Raw genomic sequence first — 15143 nt, forward strand, 5'->3', positions numbered from 1 at the left:
GCGTGCGCCATCGGGCCTGGCAACCTTGAATTTCTGATCCTTCCGAATGTTGGGATCACAGGTGTACGCCACCATATAAGGTTCTGTTGGTCACAGGGGATCAAACCCAGGGCTAGGCAAGTTAGTCCTCTACCCGCCGACTCTGTCCTCGCCCAGAAGTTAAGTTTTAAGGTGCTTTGATCTAAGCTGAAATTAACCAAGACCAGTGAGTGCAGTGAAATCATATTTTTCTTCTGTTTCACGTCCTTATGGAACCGTCCCGGTTTCCCTCTCTTCCTCCCCTCACCTGTTTGTAGGTGATTTGGGGTTGGAAACGGAAGGGATACGGCAAGAGAGAAATGATCCAAGAAGGAGAAGGAAAAAAAAAAAAAGTTCAACACAAATCCAGCCACGCAGCAAAAGCCCCCACTTCTGCCTCTCGGCTGGGTAGGTTTCAGTCTCACGGAGGGAAACGCACATGTACACACGCCCCTAAAGCCCACACAGACAGACAGAACCCTTCCGTGGAGACGCCAGTGACAGGAAACTCGCTTTTGCACAGGAACTTGCTAATCGCTTTTGTCACCCTCGGACTGTTCCTGCTCCCTTAGTCACCTCCAACCCCCGGGCCCACCGCCTCGGGCTGGGCTCTCCCGGTGTGGTCCAGGGCTGCCCTTGGTCCTTCCACGTGACTCACTGGGAGCCGTGGGGAGGACAGAGGGAGAGGTGGTTCCCCGGAGGACCTCACAGCCGCGATCGATAGGCTCCAGCTACACCGACTTCTGCATGGCGGTGGGGAGCAGCTTAGATTTCCGGAGTCAGTCATCTTGGTGTTGAGACATCCGTTTGGCATTCTACGACAGGTAAGGCTTTTTGTCTCTTTAAAAACCATTCTTCAGTGTCCCGGGAATCTCTGTAATTTTGTTGAGATTTTTTTCCCCCTTTTCTTGATGCTGTACATTGTAATGACCTTGTTTGATCCGTTGTAAAGCATAGACCAGACTTAGCGGTGGGGGTGTGTGCTGTGGATCCCCTCTCTGAAGTCTTAACAAGACACAATTAGGTTTTCTTGTCATTTTGCTTTGTTTTTGTTTTGAGATGGGGGTCTCGTGTAGCCTAGGCTGGCTGATCTGTAGTCAAGGGTGGCCTTGAATTCCTGTTCTGCCTGCTTCCACGTCACAAGTGCAGGGATTACAGGTGTGTGCCACCCAGCCTGGAAGGTCACGCAGGATTCCGAGACATTCAAAATGTGATTGTCTTGATTTCTGAGGTGTTCTCGCATATGGAAAATGCCTGTTTGGGGGGGCTGACTGTGTCTGAGCTTGCTTGTGTGGGGACTTTAAACAACACACAGTGGCTTTTGATGAAAATCTAATGACCCTCCAACTTTCACAGTTAACAGTTTTAAAGTTATCTAGCTAGGCAAAGAAAATCAAAATAAAACCGTATAGATTTGGGTCCAGAATTGCTACCTAGTTGTCCTCAATGCTAATGGTCCCTTTCTATACCCTTCTAGATTAAGTTTAGTTTCTGAGGTGGTTTCAGCTGTCCATCCATTGCCTGGGCTGTAACAGCAGCAGCAGCAACAACAAAAGCTCGGAATGTCACTGGTTTTAGGTACTTTACTACGTTAACGTCACATTTGATGTATTCAAGCAAGAAGCAGTTGATGACTGCTCACCGGCTCTAAGATGGTGTGCGTGAGGGAAGAGAAGTACAAGGACACCCATTCTGTGGTGAACCTTAGGCTCCAGTGGCCGCAGTGAAAAGCACCGTGTGGGAAACAGTAGTCGAGGCAGTGGGGTGGCAGAGGCTTTCAAGGGCTGAAGGGGCTCAAGAAGGGTGTAGGGGTGAGCTGGAACAGTTCTGCTCCCCGACTTCAGCTCACTCGGGACTGTTTCGTGACACCTCTCGGGCCTCCAGCATCATCTCTGGGTACAGCGTGGATGCAGAGAAAAGCCTGTGGGAAACCTCCGTGTCTGGTTTTCCCATTTTAAGAAGACGTCCAATCATCTGTTAATGCAGGTGGCTTTCCTCATGGGAGGGTGAATCGGAGGATAAGCAAGTCTCCATCCCTGAAAAGCTCCTTCCAACATTCCGTGAGCTTCCCTTGTTCAGAGAGCGAGCCGTTTTGGCCACATGGCTGTTGTTTCCACGGACTTTCCTTTAGAGAGACAGCATAATGATTCCTGGACCACGAAGGCTGTGTTCATCTAAAGAACACAGGACAAGGAGCAAGAACTTGGAGACTGTGTCGAACCCTCGCTCGATTATTTCTGGGCTGTGGGAACCTCAGATAAGTTACTGAAATTCTTCAATCTTTCTATTTTTTTTAAATGATAAGACAGCTCTAACAACAGCAGTAATAAGTGAAAACCGTTACCTCAAAAGGTTGTTGTTGAGATAAAATATGCAAGGTGCTTGGCTCAGTGTCCAGCTTACCATAAACTCTCAAAGGTCAGCCGTTGTAAAGACTTAGTGACGGACACAAATGAAAACGAGCTGATTGCTGGCCTGAGAGCAAGCTATCTACAAACTTGCCTATTTAAACACAATATTCCTTTTAAGGGATTAACATTTTTGAGCGCTGGCTACAGACCAGACCCAGGGTTTAGACATTTTATAGTGTTAACATGTGAAAAAAAAAAAAAACATGTTAGAAAGTGGTGTTTTAAGCTTTCTCACTCCAGCTCTTCCAACTGCCTAGAGAACTCTTTTGAGCATCTGCAGATGTTTGTGAACATCTGGATGGAAGTCTGAAGGCTGTGGGTGGAATTACAGAGGTTCTCGGAATCTGAGGCAGAGAGAACAGTTTATTTCTTGGCCTAGTTTAAGTTAAATCATATAATTTTAATATTTTAGTTGCAATGCTAGCAAGATACAGCTGAAAATCCATTCCTGCTCCACAGCTGGGATAGTTTTGGCCATAAGTTCTTGAAGTGTTGCTCCAGGTCTGGATGCTCAGGTCCCGTCAAAGCCCAGGTTCAAAGCTCCTTGCTTTCCCTTTCCTCTCTAAATTACAGGTTCCTCTGGATTAGAAAGGCCTTCTTTTAGAAGTCCAGTGACAGCTGGCATGCTGATTAGGAAGCTGATTCTCAATTATGTGTCAAGATTAGTCAAGTAGCGACACTCTTTTCCTTCTAGAGACCTTCTGAGAATTCGAGGGAGGAGATTCTGGGGGCTCTAACTAGAGAAAAAGAGGGACAGCAGCCAGAAGGGGGGCCCTGGATGGGAATTGATGGGAGCGCGGTAATATTAGGGGATGAGTTGGTCAGAGGGGGCGGGGGGGCTTAGGTGATGGAAGGCGTGGCTAGAAGGAAGGGGAGGGAGTGTCAGAAACAGCTGGCCTCTGGCCTGGCCTGCCATGTCACCCCAGCAGCTGCTGGACCAGCCGCTTGAACCATCTCTGGACAGTCTGCACTCGGAATGGTCCTGCTGTTCCGGGATCCAGACAGCTGTCATTAGGCTGGACCTGGAAACCAAGTAGAGAGCTTGAATTCTTATGCATTGTACCACAGCCCTGGCATGTGGCTCAGGAATCTGTGTGATCAAAAACGCAAGCCCTGAAATGGCATGGCTTTACAGAAGGTGGTCTCAGAGCCATTCAGCAAAGCTCCCTCTTTCCGGTCCCCAAATGCCAAGATGGTAGCTGGAGACAGAGCTTGCTGCAAGAAGGGGGACAACCCTCTCTCTGCTGTGACTGACAGTCGAACACGGAAGAGGCTCTTCCTTTGTCCTGAATTTGTTCCTTGAGATAAGTTTCCGGGGGTGAAAGGGTGTGGGCATTTTTAGCTCAATGCTATTTTCATCAAGTACCTTCTTAAAAACATCCAGAGCAGCGGTTCTCAACCTTCCCAATGCTGCGACCCTTTAATACAGTTCCTCGTGTTGTGGTGACCCCCCAACCATAAAGTTATTTTGTTGCTACTGTAATGTAAATATCCGATATGCAGGATATCTGATTTGCGACCCCCAAAGGGGTCATGACCCACAAGTGGAGAGTCATTGCTTTACGGTGTTGCAGGCATGTAGAAGCAGACAGCGTTCCTCTGGAGGAGCGCAAAGGAAGGGATTTACTAGCAAGGAGAAAGTGTCCAATCATCTCCCCTCTTTCTTTTCCTGTAGAATAGAATGGAGAAAGTGTCCAATCATCTCTCCTCTTTCTTTTCCTGTAGAATAGAATGGAGAAAGTGTCCAATCATCTCTCCTCTTTCTTTTCCTGTAGAATAGAATGGAGAGAGTGTCCAATCATCTCTCCTCTTTCTTTTCCTGTAGAATAGAATGGAGAAAGTGTCCAATCATCTCTCCTCTTTCTTTTCCTGTAGAATAGAATGGAGAAAGTGTCCAATCATCTCCCCCCTTTCTTTTCCTGTGGAATGGAAGGTTGGGAAGAAATTTCCAGAGCATTGCTGAGTGTTCCATGGCTTCTTCGGGTGTCAGCTGAGGCCTTCTCATCTTGCCAGTTAGTTTCTGGTAAAACCGAAGTCAGCAGTGACCTCTTCCCCATTTCCTAGAAAAGAAAACCAAGGCAGGCAGAACCTGGTGAGGTAACGGACCTCGTTCTCACCGCAGCCCTACGAGCTGTGCATTGTCACTCGGTTTATTGTTGGAGTAACTGGGTAGTTGCATACATGACCTCATGGAAGATGATGTCATGAAATAAATACATCCAGTGAGTTGGTGATTAATCAGGCAAAAAAAAAACCATAGTAAAACTATCATTTTTTATATATTGGTTTACATAATCTGCTGACAAAATCTGCTGACAAAAACCCTCGTTTGTTGAACAGATGAGAATAAGGTGAATTTTCAGTGCCTTTCATGAAAAAAAAAATGTACTGGGTGATAGTGGCACATGCCTTTAATCCCAGCTCTGGGAGGCAGAAGCAGGCGGATCTCTGTGAGTTCAAGCCCAGCCTGGTCTACAGAGTGAGTTCCAGGACAGCCAAAGCTGCTCAGAGAAATCCTGTCTCTAAAAACAAAAAGCAAGCAAACAAACAAAACAAAACAAAACAAAAAAGAAAGAAAGGAAGAAAGAAAGAAAAGAAAAAACTCGCTTTCTAGAAGTACCAACTGCATACTTGCTGTGGTGTTCTAAAACCAATCCGTGCTAGCTTGCAAGAGCAGATTGTAGCATTTCCAGAAGTTCTGGAAGCCGCTCAAGTCACTGGAAGCTGTTGACCTGTTCAATGGACGTGCTGTAGGACCATATGCTGCGTGACCATCTCTTCCTCTTCCTCTTTGTTCAGTGATCTTGTGTCATTAGGTTGAAATCAGTCGAGGGAGACTTACATGAGCGAATCAGCAAGCACGATATGCTGCCGAGAAAAGTATGACAGCAAGTTTGAGCACGCCGCTGATTTTATGATGGATAAAATGTGAGCCGTCAGAAATGAAGGCGTTGGGCTGGAGAGGTGGCTCAGTGGTTAAGAACACTGGCTGCTTCTCCAGAGGACCCAGGTTCAATTCCCAACACCCACATGACAGCTCACAACTCCAGTTCCAGGGGATCTGACACCCTCACACAGACATAAATGCGGGCAAAACACCAGTGCACATGAAATAAAAATAAGCAAGTTTTTTTTTTTTTTTTTTGATTTTTTGAGACGGGGCTTCTCCATGTAGTTTTGATGCCTGTCCTGGATTTTGCTCTGTAGACTAGGCTGGCCTCGAACTCAGAGATCCACTTGGTTCTGCCTCCCGAGTGCTGGGATTAAAGGCGTGCGCCACCATTGCCTGGCTAATAATAAATAAAATTTTAAAAGAAGAGCTGTGTCCAGAAAGCGTTTAGGGCCTTAGTCTATGCCTGGCCAATTTAAAAAAGAAGAAGAAGAAGAAAGAAAGAAATGAAAGCATTTTGGGTGTCAAAATGCTAAACTAGAATTTGTTTTACTTCACTTATACTAACTGCATGCGTACATTTTTAAAAGCTGGAGAAAGTAAGAGAGGGTGAGGGAATTTGTGGAAGGACGAGCCTTGCCTCCAACCTGCCCAGCTTGGCATGGGTCCCTTGGGCAGGGCACAGTAAAGGGAGAGTTGGGCCATGTAGAGTTGTGAATGCTGACCGGGGTTCCTTTGAGCAGCTGAGGATGGAGGAAGTCCCTGGGCTCTGAGGACTTGAGCAAGTGCCCTGTAGGCTAGAAGACCTAGGCCACCGCACACTAAGGCCCTAAACGCTTTCTGGACACAGCTCTTCTTTACATAGACTGAGAACGAGCCAATAGAAAAGTACACTCTAAGGCCAGAGGAGCCAGGTATGATGGTGCCGGCCTGTAATCCCAGCATCCGGGAAGCTGAGGCAGGAGGTTTGGGAGTCGAGGTTAGCTGAGTTTCATGGCAAGACTGTCTCAAAGCAAAGCAAGCAAGCAATAACAACACACAAAAACAGAAAGCAGGAAACTCGCCCAAGAGAGCTAACTGGTCCAATGTCACAGTATTGGGGGGGTGGGGCGCTGCTAGAATCATTAGGAAACATATTGAACCTGCTCTTCACTTATAGTAGAATAAAGTTCTAACGGAGGAGGAGAGAAACAATAAAACGTGGTGAAAAATAAAATGAGAGAGACAAAGAGGCCAGAGGAAGGGAGACGAGAACCCGTCTTAGGAAGAAGCCGAGGGGGCGCTCTCAGAGGTGGCCAAGTGCGTGTGCAAATAGTTCAGTTTTCATTTTTAAAAGTGAGGGTGTAAACTGGAGAGGATATGATTCTTCTGAATCGTGGGGTCTCAAATGTGTGTGCCCAAGAAGCACCTGTAGGATTGGGTGGGTGGGTGGGGGTGTTAATAATTACAGCATCCTAGGTGGTCTCCCTCCATGCTTTGTGTCAGGGAGGGGCAGGCAGGAGTACGCACAGACACTTTCGGTGAAGCTGACGTGGATGGTCTGCAGGTCATCGTTTGGGACACACTATAGATTCAAGGTTTTAGTTTGGTTTAGAGGAAGCACACTCTCCGTCTCTCTGTGTCTCTGTCTCTGTCGTGTGTGTGTGTGTGTGTGTGTGTGTGTGTGTGTGTGTGTGTGTGTGTGTGTGTGTTGTGGGTGAGGCTGGGGATTGGAGACTCACAATCCAAGAGCTTATCTTGTGAAGGAGTAGCAGCGGAGAGAAGGAAGAGAGAGGTCAGTTGTTGGCCACAGGAATAAGCTAAAGCTGGCAGGCTGTGTGCTCACTGTTCTCCTCCGATGAGTTAGTACCCCAGGATTCCCCTCCACAAGCAAACAGCTTTTGGCAGGAATTTGAATCACCCAGCCAAGTTTGAAGACCCACAAACACTTTTATTTCAACTCACTGGGAGGTAGTCATTAAGAACAGATTTACAGGAGAATATGGGGCATTATGCCAGAGACTACTGGGGGTCTTGGTGAGTGATAATATTATATTAAAGGAAGAGAGAAGGTATCGTTTTTTGATAAAAATGGAGTAGTGACGTAGCCAGGGACCTCTGGCACTCACAATAGTAATGACAGATTTACATCATAAAATAAACACCAAAAGTAAATGACGCCCGTGTGGCAGGAGCAGTGGCCCTGAGACCACCTGTTTTGCTTTCCTGCCTTCCGAAGATCTGTGGCTGTCATGAACTCTCAAATAATCTTTAGTGTCTGGTCCTCACATTTCCCATCACCAAGGCTTCCAGTCTCTCAGGATAGGACTTGATAAATCAAGAACAAACCGAGAGTGCATCTTCTCGCCAGAGGTCTGGTTCAGGGTCTGTTGGCTACAGAGCATCAGACGCTTAGAGTCAGACTCTGTAAGCACCTGCTGACCACCCTCATCCCCACAGACCTGCGTATCTCAGGGTTGGCTTATGCTCTGGAACAGCTCTCTGCCTTTTTCTCCACACCCCACCCATCCATCCGCCTCTCTTCCTTTCTCTTTACTTCCTTCTTTTCAATTTTCCCTCCCTTGCCCCAATTGTCCTTCTCCCGCTTCCCCTCTCCTCGGCAGAGTCTCACTCAGTGGCCCATGGTCTGGAGCTCACTCTGTAGTCTAGGAAGGTTTCAGACTTTTGGTGACTCCCCTACTTCAGCCTCAAGGAGTGCTGTGATTATAGGCACGAGCCACCAGCCTGGCTAGAGGAATCTTCCTTTCTTTTTAAATGATTGATTGATTTTTATTTTATGTGCATTGGTGTTTTCCTGCATGGATGTCTGTGTGAGGGTGTCAGATCCCCTGGAACTGGGGTTACTGACAGTTGTGAGCAGCCATGTGGGTGCTAGAAATTGAACCCCAGGTCCTCTAGAAGAGCAGCCAGTGGTCTTAACTGATAAGTCATCTTTCCAGCCCCAAGGAATGTTTCTTGATAAGTTTTGGGGTTACCAATTCTTTTGGGATCTAATGAGAAGGAAGGCCCTCTTAGAAAAAGAACATTATAGGAACATGGACATTTGACATTCAGCTTGGGAGTGTGCACTAAGTATTCTCTAAAGGCTTCCTAGGAATTCACAGACTTCACATTAAGAGCACCGGCCTCAGAGGCTGTCGGTAGCATAGGAGAAGCATTATGGGATGGAGGAAATCAAGTTCTGCTTATTGTGATGTCACGTTAGACGAAATGCTAACTCTCTGCTGATGCTGATGGACAAGATGGCGGCTGGCGGGCGCATCAGATCCTTATGTTGAGCCGCACATGGCCTTGAGCAGGTTCCTTCCAGAGGGCGCATGATCACTGCTCTGAGTCCTTCCTTCTGAATCCTCTTCTGTGAAGCCAAGGTCAGGCCCTTCTTGGGAGGGCCACTTCCCAAGATTCCACTTTAGTGTCCTAGGTGCACCTACGCGTAACCTGGGACAGCACCAGAGACACAGCAGCTTTTGTACACAGAGCGGATCAATTCAGACTATAGAGCAGAGTCACGGGTCAGGGGTCAGCTGGCACCCCGGGGCCAGGCGGTGAGAGGCAGCAGCTGGTGTGTGTGCTGTTCCTGAGTGTAAGATACAGTCATCCCTTCCCCTCCTCCCCCCCACGCACGTGTGTCTATGTATGTGTCTGTGTGTGCATGTGTGTGCATTCGTGCACAGTGTGGGGATTGAACCTACAGCCTCACGGCAAGTGCTCCAGCATGGAGCCATATCCCTCACCCAGACATAGTCTTTCCTCCCTGAAGCTGAACCTTGAGTTGGGCCTTGACAGCTCCGGGGCCATTCATTTCCCTATACAACAGTCTTTTGACCACAGATGCCCATTTGGCCGCCGTTGGGTATGGCAATTGGGGGAATTGTGTTTTGGTTGAGAACTCAAGCCTCTGAGCATCTTTTCTCAGCAGAGCAGAGACTTACCCCAAATCTGCCCGCTTTAACCAGCCGCCTCTGCTGGAAGCAGAAGATGATATCACATTACCGAGTCACGGTCATAGGACGGGCTGCAGGCTGGGGGGTGGGGGGGTGGGCAGTGTGTCCTTCCTCAACCCTGCAGAGAACAAGTGTGGGAAACTGGCTAAGAACTTATGAAATATAAGTTAATGCTCTCCTTTTCTGCGGCAGTGTGAGAACTATATGCCTATTTTTGAGGCAGAACATGAAAATCTGTAACAGATACATTCATATGAGGAGTATAACTCGCCTTGGATTACAGCTTTAATTGTTGTCCACCCCTGGGTAGGTTTTGTGCCAAGTTCAATACGTGTCCGAGTAATAAGATTGCATGGTACAACCCCCTGTGACAGCCCTCGGCACTCAAGTGCAGATTTATAACGGTTAGGCTTAGGATTTTTCCGACTTCACGGTGGCACCCAGACAGCTGTTCTCAGCACAGCAGCCCGTGCATGACATTTCACTATAAATTAGTCTTCAAGTTAGACGGCTGTGCCCAGGCACAGGCTGGTGTCAGTGTTCTTAGCCTGTTGGCTACCCTAGTACATTTAGTAAACAGTACTTCCAATGGAGGACGGTTCATCAGAACATCAGACCACTGTAGGCCAAGGGGCAGCAGAGGTCAGAGGCAAACGTCTACCCATTTTACAGGCCTCTTGGCGTCCTGGCTGCCCTTCGCCAGCCAGTGGTTACTGCAGGTGAGTGGCTGGTTCCTCTCCCTTCTGGATGCTTCCCTTTTCTTTCAGGAGGAGCCCTGCTTTTTCTCTGTCCCCCTCCCCTCCAGGCCCAGCCGCTGCTCTCTTGAGTCACCTCTAAGGATATATAACTCGCCACAAACCTCTTTCTTTCTCTCTGTCTTGTATTTTTTTTTCTCAGTTGCCACAAACATTTCTGTTAGTTTTATTCCAACTGTGAGCTGAAGGCAATGCCTGCCATGGTGGGGAAATCTAAGAACACATGGGATCAGTCCTCCTACCCAGGAAAGGGGAAGGGAAAGCCATATATTTGGAATAGAATTTAAATGACGTAAAGCCATGTCTGCCGGCAACATGACCCTTCGTAGAATTAGCTCCACAATACTTTTTTCTCCAGATAAAACCTGACTTTGTCGGCTCCAATATCTTTGGACAGTAACTGGCTGAATTTATGTTGGTGGCAGCTCTTCCCCTGGCTATGTTGATGGGGTAGATAGCATTGGAGGTCTGTACAGGAAATATGAGGGGTAAAACCAGAAAACCCTTACATATCAGCACTACCACGATTTCCTACATCTGCTAAAACAATATTGTCATTGTATCCCCATACCTAGATTCTCTGGCAATATCACAGAAATATCTACAATACTGTTGGCTTTAAAAATCTAATAATAAACATAGATTCATAATAGTAGTGCGGGTCCGTTGTAGTAAACGTGACCTATGCTTTTTTAACATAAGCGCCCAGGAATGCATTTTTACAACCTGTAAGTTTTTGTGTATTCACTCCAAGGTATACAGAACCCACAGAAAAGGGTCCTGGCATTGCTTCCCAGCATAAGAGAAATCCCACTAACTCTCAGGAACATTTGAATTAACAAAGGGAGACTGTAGCTGTCTGTCCAAGGCCAAAGCTAGCTTTTCTTTCTTTTCGTCATCTATGTCTTGGGGAAAGTAATTAAAACAGGGATTGTGGCAATGTTAATATTAAATTCTAGAGCTGTGAAAATATGTGGATATGGGGGGGAGGCCCGTGTAAACTTTAGATCGACTGTTCCAAACCAGATCGATGGCTCTGGAGTTCCCCAAGTTCTGGCCGTTTGACTTGGGAAAGACCCGTCACACACTTAGCTGGGAGAAAGGTTTATTTCTCTCCCAACAGGGCTTAGAGGCCTGTGGTTTCAATGGAAGACTAGACTGCTAGTTTTCAAAATTGTTGTCAAGAAAAAAAGCAAAAAACCCCAGCGTTTTCAACCTAAGTTCCTGTTTTTGTTTGTTGACCTGTGACGAGATAGCCTCACATTTTAAGCTTTTCTGACATAGTTGCCCTTTCTTTGGAGGGCTGAAATTATCTCACTTCAAATTTATTTTCTACATCCATTGATGCTGTTTTGCAGTTAAATTTGGTCACAACTGGCTGGTTTTCTTTTTTCACAGGTAACTAACTCACCGTGTTATCCACCAATTACAGTTACTCAAAACTGCCTTGCCAATTTTGAGAACAGCTATGGACTCTGAAGTACTAGGTCATTAAAACCCAACTGGTGATTGTGGGGCTATGCAGTTATGACGTGAAAATTACTGTGACATTTTGAAGACATTTGATGCTTTAAAAATCTCTACATCTGTACTTTATCTTTTAAAATTCCCAGGATCTTAGATGAGAGGGATTTAAGGTTCTTGGGTCTTGTAATTTGATGTGAACAGACTCCCCCCGCCCCCCAGATTCTCTGTGTAGCCCTGGCTGTCCTGGAACTTGCTCTGTAGACCAGGCTGGCCTCGAACTCACAGAGATCCGCCTGCCTCTGAATCTTGAGTACTGGGATTAAAGGTGTGCACCACCATTGCCCAGCTGAGTAAAATTATATTATCTTTTGTTCCTTTCAAATACTAAATATAAGTTGGAACATTAAAACATTCTTCAAAAGGATTGGTTTAGCAGAAGAGAGAATTTTTCATTTAACTGTGAGAGAAATCTCATGTTTGATTTATGCAATATCCCTGATTACATTTTTCAAATATGCCTGTTTTTTTTCTGGCTTTATTTTACATTTTTAAATTATTATTATTATTATTATTATTGTTATTATTATTAATTAGTGTGTGTTTGTGTATGTGTGTGTATGTGTAAGCAAGCCCACATATAGATGAAGTCAGAGATTCTTGCTATGGGATCCAGGGATCGAACTCAGGTTGTCAGGTTTGCATGCTGGTGCTTTTACCCTCTGAGCCCTAGCTTTGGTTTAACAGTATCTCAGTAACTCACGATCATGTTAGGACACACATTACTTGTGAGACACACAGGTTATTAGCAATGCTTTTGGCTGCAAGTTACACCAAACCTGACTAACAACACTGACTAACAACAGTGGTTTTCAATACCCAGCATTCCTTGCTCCACGTACCAAGCAGTCAGGAGCTGCCTGTGTCCTGGAACTGGTTCAAATAGATGTGTGACTGTCTGCAAAGTGACCAGGGGGTTGGAACTATCCTTTGGAACCTGGTGGGCTTGTCATTGAATACATACCTGAAAACAATGACTGCCCAGAAGTCAGGTAGCCAATAACTCAGCAGGGAGGATCCGGCCATGCAGGCCAATCTTTCCATTTTTCCTGGCTCCTCCCAGCTGCTCCCCACTTCCTTACCCACCCAACTTTATGCTCTTTGTCTCTTTCCCTCTTTAAAACAAAAACAAATCCACCAAAACCAAAAATCAAGGGGCCAGTAAGACCCAAAACCAAACCAAACCAAATCACGGAGTTGTTGTGTGTCCTGGGCATGGGTCCTGCCCTGGGGTGTGGTTGATAGACCCACTGACACTCCAGTGGAGAATATTGGCTTTTTCCAGTTGCCAGAGGGTAGCAATTACAAGTAGCCTCTTGGTTAAGGGTGGGACCCCATGTCTACTTCCCCCTCTCAGTGCTGAGACCCTGTCTGGCTTGAACCTGTTAAGGACTTGTGCATGCCGCCACCATCTCTGTGAGTTCTTATGTGCATCTGTCCTGTTGTGCCTGGAAGACACTGTTTGCTTGGACTCATCCATCACCTCTGGCTCCTACAATCTTTCTGCCTCCTCTATTAAGTAGATCCCTGAGCCTCGAGGGGAGGGCTTTGATGAAGACCCCATTTAGGACCGAGTGCTCCAAAGTCCCTCACTCTTTGTACAGCGTCGACTTGTGGATCTCTGTGTTAATTGGCGGGCCCAGTCTTGTGCAGGCCATTGTGGCTGCCATGACCACACTGGTTGTCATGCTCTGGAGACAGCATCGTGCAGCAAGCAGCTCTTCTCCCCGTCTTCCGGTTCTTACATTCTGTCTGCCCCTCTTCTGTGATGGTCCACGAACCTCCGAGGGAGTGGTGTAAATGCCCTGTTTAGTACTAGCACTCAGTGACCGCTGTTCTTAGTACCTTGATCACAGTGAGTCTCTGCATTCACCATTTACTATCAGGGCTAGGTGTTGGTGAGGTGAGCACGTCTTCAGAATAGGAACCATGTCATCCTTGGACATGTATATGTGTGCATTAGTACACTTGGCTCTCAGGACGTGTGCTGTGTACGTTGATTGGAATGAATGTTTTACCCGACACAGTCTACAGCTCCACCAAACACCCACAACATCCCAAAGACCTTCAGATTTTCCAGTGTCTTAAGTGGCAAGCTTAACTTTCTTTCTCTCTCTTACCTCTTTGTGTGTGCGTGTGTGTGTGTGTGTGTGTGTGTGTGTGTGTGCGCGCGCATGTGGGTTTGTGTGTGTGCGTGCATATGGGTTTGTGTGGGGGGTCATGTGGGTTTGTGTATGTTTGTGTGTGTTTATGCATATGGATTTGTGTGTGTGCGCATGTGGGTTTGTGTGTGTGTGTGCATATGGGTTTGTGTGTGTGGGGGCATGTGGGTTTGTGTATGTTTGTGTGTGTTTATGCATATGGATTTGTGTGTGTGTGTGCATATGGGTTTGTGTGTGGGGGCATGTGGGTTTGTGTATGTTTGTGTGTGTTTATGCATATGGATTTGTGTGTGTGCGCATGTGGGTTTGTGTGTGTATGCATGTGGGTTTGTATGTGTACATATGGGTTTGTGTGTGTGCATATGTGTGTGTGTGTGTGTGTGTGTGTGTGTGTTCATGAGTGTGTTCAGGCCAGGGGTCGATGTCAGGTGCATTCCTTCATCACTCTTCCCGGTGTGTATTGAGGCAGAGTCTCACTTGATCCCGGAGCTCATGATTCAGCTAGGCTAGATAGCCAGTTTGATGTAGGGATCACTGGTCTCTCCCTCCTGAGGCTCCCACTAGGCCTCTGACACTTACCTGGGTGCCGGGACTCCAGGCCTTACACTTTCGTGGTACGTGCCTTACCAGTGAGCAACCTTGCCACCCCAGCAGGCTGACCTTGGCCTTATTGCTTCCGATCACTTCTTCAGCTGTAGCCTGGGGAACAGGCAGAGCGGTCTGTTTGGTCCCTAGATAAGTAACTGATATTACTCCTTCGCACTGTCCCCTCTTTTTGCTTTGTGAAGCTCCTTTTCTTCCCAGATTTTAGTCACTTCGAGTGCGACACTTGGCGGGATTTCAACCCTTGGAGATCCTCACTGCCTCCCTCCAACCTTTCACAGACTTCTCCCCACAGTCCGGCTGGAATCCAGCTTCCTCCGTGAGTCCTTAACAGGGTCCTAAGCCCGAGCACACCTCAACCCCGTGATAGCCCAGTCCATTTCCAGTCTGTCTTCTTTGATGCATCTGCTCCGTTAACCGGAGCTTCTCATGTCTCCATTTGTTGCTTCGCCAGCAACAGAATTTGTATCTTGTCTCCAGTTAGCTGAATTCCAGGCAAGCTGGGACTGCCATGACCAGGGAGCTCTGTGTATAAAGCAAATAATCAAGAAAAGTTGTCTAAATGATAGATAAAATGCATAGACATCAGTAGACAAAATGAAAGGCGTAAGGTGGTAGAAATGCTGTTTTCTCTGAGATTCTAAACCCTGCTTTATTAGTGTCTTAATATAGGTCTGTCTGCCACCATGGGTATAGCTCATAGGAGAAACCTCTGAGCTGCGTGGTGGTTCACATCTATAATTTCAGCACTTGGGAAGCCGAGGCAGGAGGATTGTGAATTCAAGGCTAGCCTGGGCTGTGCTGTGAGACTTTTGTCTAAAAGAACACACACACAC

At 46.8% G+C, this 15143-nt stretch overlaps 1 protein-coding gene across 1 annotated transcript in view; it reads left to right on the forward strand.

Annotated features, from left to right (window-relative positions):
• The first annotated feature begins 704 nt into the window (after positions 1–704).
• Positions 705–15143, forward strand: part of Rhoh (ras homolog family member H) — a 34248-nt gene continuing 19809 nt past the window's right edge. The window contains exon 1 of the mRNA XM_042286032.2: positions 705–842. The gene's annotated coding sequence lies outside the window, so the exon portion shown is untranslated. The remainder of the gene's footprint in view (positions 843–15143) is intronic.

The sequence above is a fragment of the Peromyscus maniculatus genome, chromosome 10 (assembly GCF_049852395.1).
Source record: "Peromyscus maniculatus bairdii isolate BWxNUB_F1_BW_parent chromosome 10, HU_Pman_BW_mat_3.1, whole genome shotgun sequence".
NCBI lineage: Eukaryota > Metazoa > Chordata > Mammalia > Rodentia > Cricetidae > Peromyscus > Peromyscus maniculatus.